This window comes from Carassius auratus, chromosome 2 (assembly GCF_003368295.1).
Source record: "Carassius auratus strain Wakin chromosome 2, ASM336829v1, whole genome shotgun sequence".
Classification (NCBI taxonomy): Eukaryota; Metazoa; Chordata; class Actinopteri; order Cypriniformes; family Cyprinidae; genus Carassius; species Carassius auratus.
This window is the reverse complement of record NC_039244.1, coordinates 11,152,382-11,161,342: the sequence shown is the minus strand read 5'-3', so window position 1 is coordinate 11,161,342 and position 8,961 is coordinate 11,152,382. Positions and strand designations below refer to the sequence as shown.

At 42.0% G+C, this 8,961-nt stretch overlaps 1 long non-coding RNA gene across 1 annotated transcript; it reads right to left on the bottom strand.

Moving 5' to 3' along the window:
• Positions 1-4,328: 4,328 nt before the first annotated feature.
• LOC113115503 (uncharacterized) lies at positions 4,329-8,126 on the bottom strand. Its single transcript, XR_003293895.1, has 3 exons — positions 7,196-8,126; positions 6,354-6,462; positions 4,329-6,193 (listed from the first exon to the last, which is right to left on the bottom strand). It is a non-coding gene; the product is annotated as an uncharacterized LOC113115503 (long non-coding RNA).
• Positions 8,127-8,961: the final 835 nt, after the last annotated feature.

Genomic DNA, 8,961 nt, shown 5'->3' with positions numbered 1-8,961 from the left:
ACAAACCGAACCGACAGCAGCACGTTATGCTGTGGGGGAGGGAACGAAGGGGGCAGCGGCATTGCGCATGCGTAAAGTGTGCAACCCTGAAATTGTTACAAATTGATTGTGAATTTTATAAGGAGAATATGGGTTGCTTTTTTATCGTTTAACTTTACTACATTGCAAGGCTAAAATGAACCTAAATTGAGCTAGGCATTAAACCTACAAATCTCGTTAATTTTAAAATCACTTTTACACACAAATGATAACTATCAAAAGGTAAATATTTATTAAAAACAAGAGAAAACAGTCAAAAAGTAACATACATGTAAGAAGAAAAGCAGAAAAGTATGGCATTAACAGCTACAGAGTTTATAAATAAAGCACTGAACATTTGTTGAATATAACGTTTAAGATCAAATTTGACTTTTTTGGTAAATTTAATATATTGTTTAAAAATATATTATTATACAATAATTGTACAATTTGTTAAGTTCTTTACAAACTCTTCTGGCATGACAGAACACACATAAACCACAACATTAACACTGATATTATAACATTTAACTGACGCAAGTGTGTGAAAGAATGTGAGCATGTGTATGAATGACAGAGTGTAAACGCCATTTCTACTAAACAATACAAAACCTTTTTGTTTTTACAAATTATACAATTACAGTTTGTTTTATAGTCTATGAATACAGATCATGCATCACTGTCAATTTTCATGATTTCTTTAGCATAACTGATGTAGTCATGAAGGATCCCCATCAGCACAGCATGTGACATCTTCTACTGTACATCATCCAGGTCAGCGTCCTTTAAAACCACCGTTGCAACTGTTTAGGGGAAAAAAGTTCCCTTTCAAGGGAACTTCAAACTGCGTCCTCTAGGGGTCGCTATGGCAAACACCTCGTCGTGACCCGTGTCTGAAGCATACATTGAAAAAACATTCACTTGTTGGCCGGATACAGCCTCTGACATCACTACCGGCGCGACTATAAACAGGCACCGGGAGAACACGTCATTCTCTTCTTCGTCTTCACTGACTGTTCTGTTTGAAGCGTGCATCTGAAAGAACTGATAAGAGCGATCTTTCTCTGTATATCATGGTGACTACTAGCAAGCGTTTAGACAGTGTGTGCATCCGTGTCGGCGTTATTTGACACCCGATGACACACAGTCATTTGTTTGGGTGAAGAGCAAGCACGCCAGTGGCGGTTTCTCAATTAGGGTGATTGGGCGAAGCACCACCAAAGGAAAGGGAGGGATTTTTTTTTTCTTTTACATTCAACCACAGTGTTATGCTAGCTTTCACTATTCTAGACTGTTTTTGCTGCCTCTAAATAGTTAAATCAGCGTCGAGTCGCATTCTGTGTAGTACCGCCCCTTTTTGGGCGATTTCTGTCAAACTGAGAATCGCCCAGAGTGCTCTCATAGACTTCCATTCAAAGATCTTTTTTTTCGAACTGCAACCACTGCAATGCAATCTCAATGAGTTCCGGGAGGGCTAGCCCAAACGTGCTTTCGTCATCGTGCGTAAACTTAACTTGTGCAACTACTGGTGGGAACAGTGACATCCAATAATATTTAAAAACTATTTTTAATTTTAACAACAAGGAAAAAATTAAAAACTACTTTAATATCTTTATCAAATGTGAAAACAAAAACAAAAAAAACCCCGGAGAGACGGGGACAGCTATGCAAATTCAGTTGTCAGCTGAACTTGATCGACATCACGGCGAACGTTACCTTAGCGTAGATTAATTCTATCGTATCACTGAAAAAATACCATTCATTCATTGTAGCAATGAGGATAAATTGGCAATTAAAGAATTAGGACAACCAAGACCAAATTTAAACATCAAACAACTATCTACAAAGGGCGGGAAGTCGTATAAACAAGTATTTTTCGAGGAAGTGGTATGAGCAAAGAAAAAAGCTAATAGGCTGCAAAGTAGCTGACGCTTTATTCTGCTAATTTACCGCTGCATTTTGTTACATCGCGAGAGCATGACGGACATCGCATGGACAACTACATGCCAACTACGTGTCACCGAAATGCATCATCTCTCGGAGAAGGTGAAAAAACACGAAAGAGCAAAGATGCATATGGATAGTAGGGAGAAGTGTAATATAAGAATTAGTAATTTAAGTAAGCAGTGTACTGTAAGTGAGGAATGTGATATAAATGAGCAGTCAGTGTTGTGTACTCGAGACTCGGACTCGGTCTTGGACTCGGTCTCGAGACTGTATTTTAATGGTCTCGGTCTTGTCATGGACTCGTGTGCATTTTGACTCGGTATTGACTCGGACTCGAACATATTAGGAATCGGACTTATGCCCGAGTCCACTCGAGTCCCAATCAAAATATTTCATGATTATTAGGCTACTGTATGTTAATGTTTATTTGAATTGATGTTAAATTGAAATTGATTGACACATCCAATGACTGGTGATTTTCTTTTGACGTGAGACGTTAAGCCAGTGACACACTGGATGTGTGGCGCAAGCATCTCAGCTGCGTGGCGTGTCTGTTTTTAATTCGGCTCCCATGTTAACAGGTTAGATCTTGCAGACTGCCTGCGTGAGACGCGCGGAAAACCCGTGCATGCTAGAAATAGAACCGACGCCTATTTTTCACGCGACACGCGTGCATGTTGGAAGCGTTTCCAGGCAAAATATACTAGGAAGATATGTCATTTTGTACACAAATACATATTAATTCATGACATTTTGATATTTGAAAGTCTATAGGTTGGCATAAATTCAGATATAAATGTAATTTAGAAAATAAATTAATAATGATCAATTTTCAAATATTGCACCTGTCAAACATACTCTATTTTGTCCTATCAGTAGGTGTGTAAAAAAAAAAAAGTTGATATTGTTGTCATGAAGACAAGAGCCTGGTTTTTCGGCGCCCTCCCTCTATGTCTCCTACAGCAGCGTGCCAGCGCCGAGTCGTCAGGCACGCTTCTGGTGTGTAAAGACACAGAAAACGCGAAGCAGCCACCACGCTTCTAGCACGCAGCAGAGACGCCACGCAGCCAGTGTGTCACCGGCCTTAAGTTACCCTCCTGCCATCCGCCTGTAGTGATCCCGCTTTCCAGGAAGCCACATTGCTACATTATTTCTCTCAACTGTGCTATTTTTTACAAAGTAGGACAAAATGGTCACAGAAAAAAAAAAAAAATCGTTTAATTAAATTATATAATGAATACAGACACAGACAGACTGTCTCAACACTAAACATCTCCCCCCTCCAAAAATGTCTGACAGAATGCATTGAACTTATATGGCATTTCATCCAGCTTTCTTCCCCTGGCACATACACACTTTTGCATGAAATTTTCCTGGACAGTCAGTCGGCTCTTGTGTGTATGCCCTCCGTAACTATAAAATACTTGGACTAGTGTGTATTTTACCCTTAAAACGCACCATCCAGGGAAATTAGCATTAGATTATCCGTTGCTGTTACAGAAAGTAATAAAATGGTAACTGTTGTCAGTCCCCGCTTCCTCTGCACCAGTAGAGAGAGTTTTTAGTCGGGGTGGATTGATCATGAGACCACATCGTGCTTGGTTGGGTAGCAGGATGGTCTCCTCACTTATTTTTTTGAAAAGTAATTATGCCCATCTTTAATCTTCACAACATCTAAAGTGCACATAATCCAAGACATTTTCAGGATATTAGCAGTCATTAGTTAAGCTTCAGGGTTAAAAGTTATGTAAAAGCTGTTACAGTTGAACATTTACAGGTATAGTGGTACAGTAATGTTACTTGTACTAGAAGTGTTATGTGGAATTACAATATAGAATCGTACAGTAATGTTACTTGTACTAGAAAGGTTATATGGATGTGTATAGTGGTACAACGATGTTATGTGAAAATGAGCACTTAATATTGACAAGTAACAATTCATAATACTAATAAAATTAACTTTACACCACATACTATGTGGCCCTTTTACCCTTTATTGTTTCCACCTAACATTTTACATACTCTTGAAGATTTCTATAGGTCTTGTCTCAGACCCAATCTCTCTGAACTCGGTCTTGACTCGGACTCGACCCTTTCTGAACTCGGTCTTGACTCGGACTCGAGCCTTTCTGAACTCGGTCTTGACTCGGACTCGACCCTCTCTGGACTCGATCTGGACTCGGACTCGAATGAGCTGGTCTCGACTACAACACTGTGAGCAGTAATATAAGCGAGTCGTGTAAACAGTGATTTATGTGACTTCAATCATTTCTTATTAAACTGAAATCGAGGTAAAACATTTTTTGGAAAACCACGTCCTGGCATCAGTCTTCATTTGCTGCTGCTGTTAACATGTATATAAAAACATAAGGAGAGCAAGAGATTGATTCCTAATGTCAGTTTATTTTTAATTAATACTATAGTTTAGTTCCCTTTACATCTTTAACTAGCTGTTAATTTATCAACTGAATGGGTGAACTATCCTCATTAATCAAGCAAATATTTGCCGCCACTGAAGCACGCGATGTCTTTGAGGAGGCAATCTGTGTGCATTCACCGAAAAAAATGCTCTGCTCTTGTTCGTCTCTCTTCCGAAAAAAAAGGGGGAAAAAGGCAGCCATCTGCTTCCCGCGGTTCAGGACCTGCCGCTGCTGAGGCACGGAGGAGAATGAGCTCGTGGGAATACAGGTGGATCTGTTTGAATGTTTTAAAGAGGGATTTTCCCTTTCACGCTCGTAATGGCGGCGGACGAGAGAGAGCCTCGGGAGGATGATGTTAAATCTTTAACACTTTCTGATACTGAGGTTAGTGCCCTGCTAGGTTTTTACCCAGGAAAAGCAGGAGATATTTGAGGATGGTGAAGAAGCTGAGGCTGAGCCTTCTCAATTCTCCTGCCCTGCGTATGTAGAGCTGTTAGAGGTTATGGATCGCGCCACGGCAAAGTTGGACTAGCCATGAAGATGCGCTAACAAGGTGACGATGTAAAGCCATTTTAAAAATGAGCATTATCTTTCTGACCATAGCCCTCTAGCTCATGTGAGCCTTCCATTTCTGCATGATCTCCATATAAATATCAAAAAGAAATCTAGAAATCGTTGAGGTGATGCGCGAATGCGGCTATGAGAGGATGCCCCCTGTAGAAAGAGGTTAAAAAAAAAAAATCTCTCTGCAGGGGAGACATCCTCTCTTAAGCTCCCTCCTTGCCATCTAAGCCCCTTCAAAAATTAATCTGGCTGAAATGGCGTGGCATACGCAGCAGCAGGTCAGGCTGTGGCTTTATTACACACGACACCATCAAGCATATCAGCTTCAAGCATATCAGGCTGATCTTCTAAGAGACCTGGATGGAGGCAAGGGCCTTTCTCCTGATCAGGTAGCTGAGCCGTGCCGCACCACGGACCTCTCTCCATGCTACCAAGCAGGTGGCAGCGAAGAGACGTCTGTGGATGAACCTGGCAGACATCGGGAAGAAAGAAAAGGCTTTCTTCTCGATACTCAGGTTTCGCCTTCTGAACTTATCAGTATTTCCGTTGAGATGGTGATCGAGAAGTTCAGGGAGATGAAGGCTAGTGTCACGACTCGCGCTCCTCCCCCACCTGCGGGCAGGGGTAAGAGGAATCGGCGGTCACGAGGAAATAAACAGAACCTAAGGGATGTGATCCAGACGAGGCAGCGAAAAAGTGATACCAAGGAATCTACTCATTCCCTTCAGGGATTTTTAACTTCTGCTTTTATCCTCCCCTTCCTAATTCCCCTGTAACCACCAGCTCTCCACCTGATCGAGGTTAGGTGGAAACCTCTCGCATAACAGTCTCCTATTCTGGACGTGTAATGTTTTTGGCTGGTTTTATGTTCATAGCAACCACCTTACTGATGGTCCGGGCTAAAAGAAAGCGCCCCTTGAGTTGGGCTCCAGTGCAGGAGGGTGGGTGAGTATGTAACCCTCTCTGTATATATTTATGTGTATTAAATTGCTGGTGGTTTCGTGTCTACTAATAAACTCTGTGAGTTTCCTTTGCAGTGCTCAATTACAGTGTTTGCTAAACACTCACCAGCACCAGCCATCCGGCTTCATTTTCCGGTATTCGGTGGCTGAGATCACAGGCTTCTGTGGGAGCCTCCTTGATCATCAGGCCTGGCACAGCGCTGCAGGGAATGTCATGGATGTCATGGATGCTTAGTGATGCTGTCGCATTTAGTGGGAAGTAGAGATGGCAGTTAAAGAAGTCTGAAAAAAAAGAAACAATTAATTGAGTTGTTCATTTTTGTAAATTCAAAGACCTGCCATGTTCATTTTTTTCAGTGTAGGTTTCATAATAGTCTACTCTTATCACGGACAGCAACAACAACAATACTGAAACATTAAAACAGACATGACATTCACATACCTCACAAATTGTAATGTACGTGGAGGGCTGCTCTTCAAAGGGTTGTTCACCAAAAAATAAAAATGCTAATAATTTACTCTCCCCATGTTGCTCCAGACCCATACAAACTCTGAAAATTTTTGTAACACAAATAAATATATTTAATATTCTCTTATTTTTTGTCCTCCTTTGTTAGTCTGGGAGACCAATATTTTCACAATGACGACACAAGCTCAACAAGTATGAAATATAACATGCAAAACATTACTTTTAACAATTACCACTTCAGCAATAATTATGTTAATCTTTATTACATTACGCTGTTTCCTTTAGGAAACTAACGTACATTCAGTTTAAATGCAGAAAATAAGATAACAAATTACCGTATTTTCCGGACTATAAGTCACACTTTTTTTCATAGTTTGGCTGATCCTGCGACTTATAGTCAGGTGCGACTTATCAAAATTAATTTGACGTGAACCAAGAGAAATGAACTAAGAGACATGAACCAAGAGAAAACATTACCGTGTACAGCCGCCAGAGGGCGCTCTATACTGCTCGGTGCTCCTGTAGTATACACTGAAATCATAGAGCGCCCTCTCGCAGCTGTAGACGGTAATGTTTTCTCTTGGTTCTTGGTTCTAAATAAACGCGACTTATAGTCCAGTGCGACTTATATACGTTTTTTTCCTCATCATGACGTATTTTTGGACTGATGCGACTTATACTCAGGTGCGACTTATAGTCCGAAAAATATGGTAACAGTGTAACCGTAACCATAACCTTCTATTAACACCTCAAAAAGTGCAGATATTGTAAAATCTTATGTAAATGACGTAAGACAGTCACGGACGTTATATTACCTCTTCCATTTAGCAAAAGAGGCCATTAAAGAAGCCCTGAACCACCTGGTGGAAAAAAGGGAAACTTAAACTGTTGCACAGTCTGTCCCGTTTTCTGCTTTAGCTGATAAAATGTCTGTCTTGCAAATGCCGTGTTTACCTGGGGCACAAAGTATGCGTTCAGTGCTGTTACTGCCTGCACGTAATCTGTTGGCCCTCCTGTGTCAGCGAGTGTGGAGAAAATATCCTGCACATCCGTCCCAGCATGATCCAATAATAAGGCTCTTCGTCTTTGCTTTGTAGCGTCTGATGCATCGTCAGTCAGAATTAAACCCTTTCCATCAGCAAAAAGTTCAAATGCATTTAACCATCTTGTCCACCGCGGACCCAACGTGGCTGGATCACTGTAGCAGTCGAACTTTGGAACAGCGCCGTCCATTTTCAGCGCGCAACACTTATCGCCACTAAACTTTGCAGGTAACTGCACTAAAAGACTCGGCGAGGTACGTGTTTAACTCACTTTCAGATTTAACTACCGAGTGAGTCATGACATCCTCGTCGCCAATGTTGTAACCTTACTGGTTATTTTGGATCAAACCACACACACAGACCAGATTCAACGTTCTCCATCTCTATCTTTATTTTCCTTCTGTGTGTGCCGTAAGCACGTTGATGACGTCACATCAATACACAACAAATGCGTGCATCCGTGTCGGCGTTATTTGACACCCGATGACACAGTCATTTGTTTGGGTGAAGAGCAAGCACGCAATGTCTTTGAGGAGGCAATCTGTGTGCTTTGTGAGCGTTTTTGCACGGAAAAAATGCTCTGCTCTTGTTCGTCTCTCTTCCGAAAAAAAAGGGGGAAAAAGGCAGCCATCTGCTTCCCGCGGTTCAGGACCTGCCACTGCTGAGGCACGGAGGAGAATGAGCTCGTGGGAATACAGGTGGATCTGTTTGAATGTTTTAAAGAGGGATTTTCCCTTTCTTGGCTCGTAATGGCGGCGGACGAGAGAGAGCCTCGGGAGGATGATGTTATATCTTTAACACTTTCTGATACTGAGGTTAGTGCCCTGCTGGGTTTTTACCCAGGAAAGGCAGGAGATATTTGAGGATGGTGAAGAAGCTGAGGCTGAGCCTTCTCAATTCTCCTGCCCTGCGTATGTAGAGCTGTTAGAGGTTATGGATCGCACCACGGCAAAGTTGGACTAGCCATGAAAATGCGCTAACAAGGTGACGATGTAAAGCCATTTTAAAAATGAGCATTATCTTTCTGACCATAGCCCTCTAGCTCATGTGAGCCTTCCATTTCTGCATGATCTCCATATAAATATCAAAAAGAAATCTAGAAATCGTTGAGGTGATGCGCGAAAGCGGCTATGAGAGGATGCCCCCTGTAGAAAGAGGTAAAAAAAAAAAAATTCTCTCTGCAGGGGAGACATCCTCTCTTAAGCTCCCTCCTTGCCATCTAAGCCCCTTCAGAAATTAATCTGGCTGAAATGGCGTGGCATACGCAGCAGCAGGTCAGGCTGTGGCTTTATTACACACGACACCATCAAGCATATCAGCTTCAAGCATATCAGGCTGATCTTCTAAGAGACCTGGATGGAGGCAAGGGCCTTTCTCCTGATCAGGTAGCTGAGCCGTGCCGCACCACGGACCTCTCTCCATGCTACCAAGCAGGTGGCAGCGAAGAGACGTCTGTGGATGAACCTGGCAGACATCGGGAAGAAAGAAAAGGCTTTCTTCTCGATACTCAGGTTTCGCCTTCTGAACTTATCAGTATT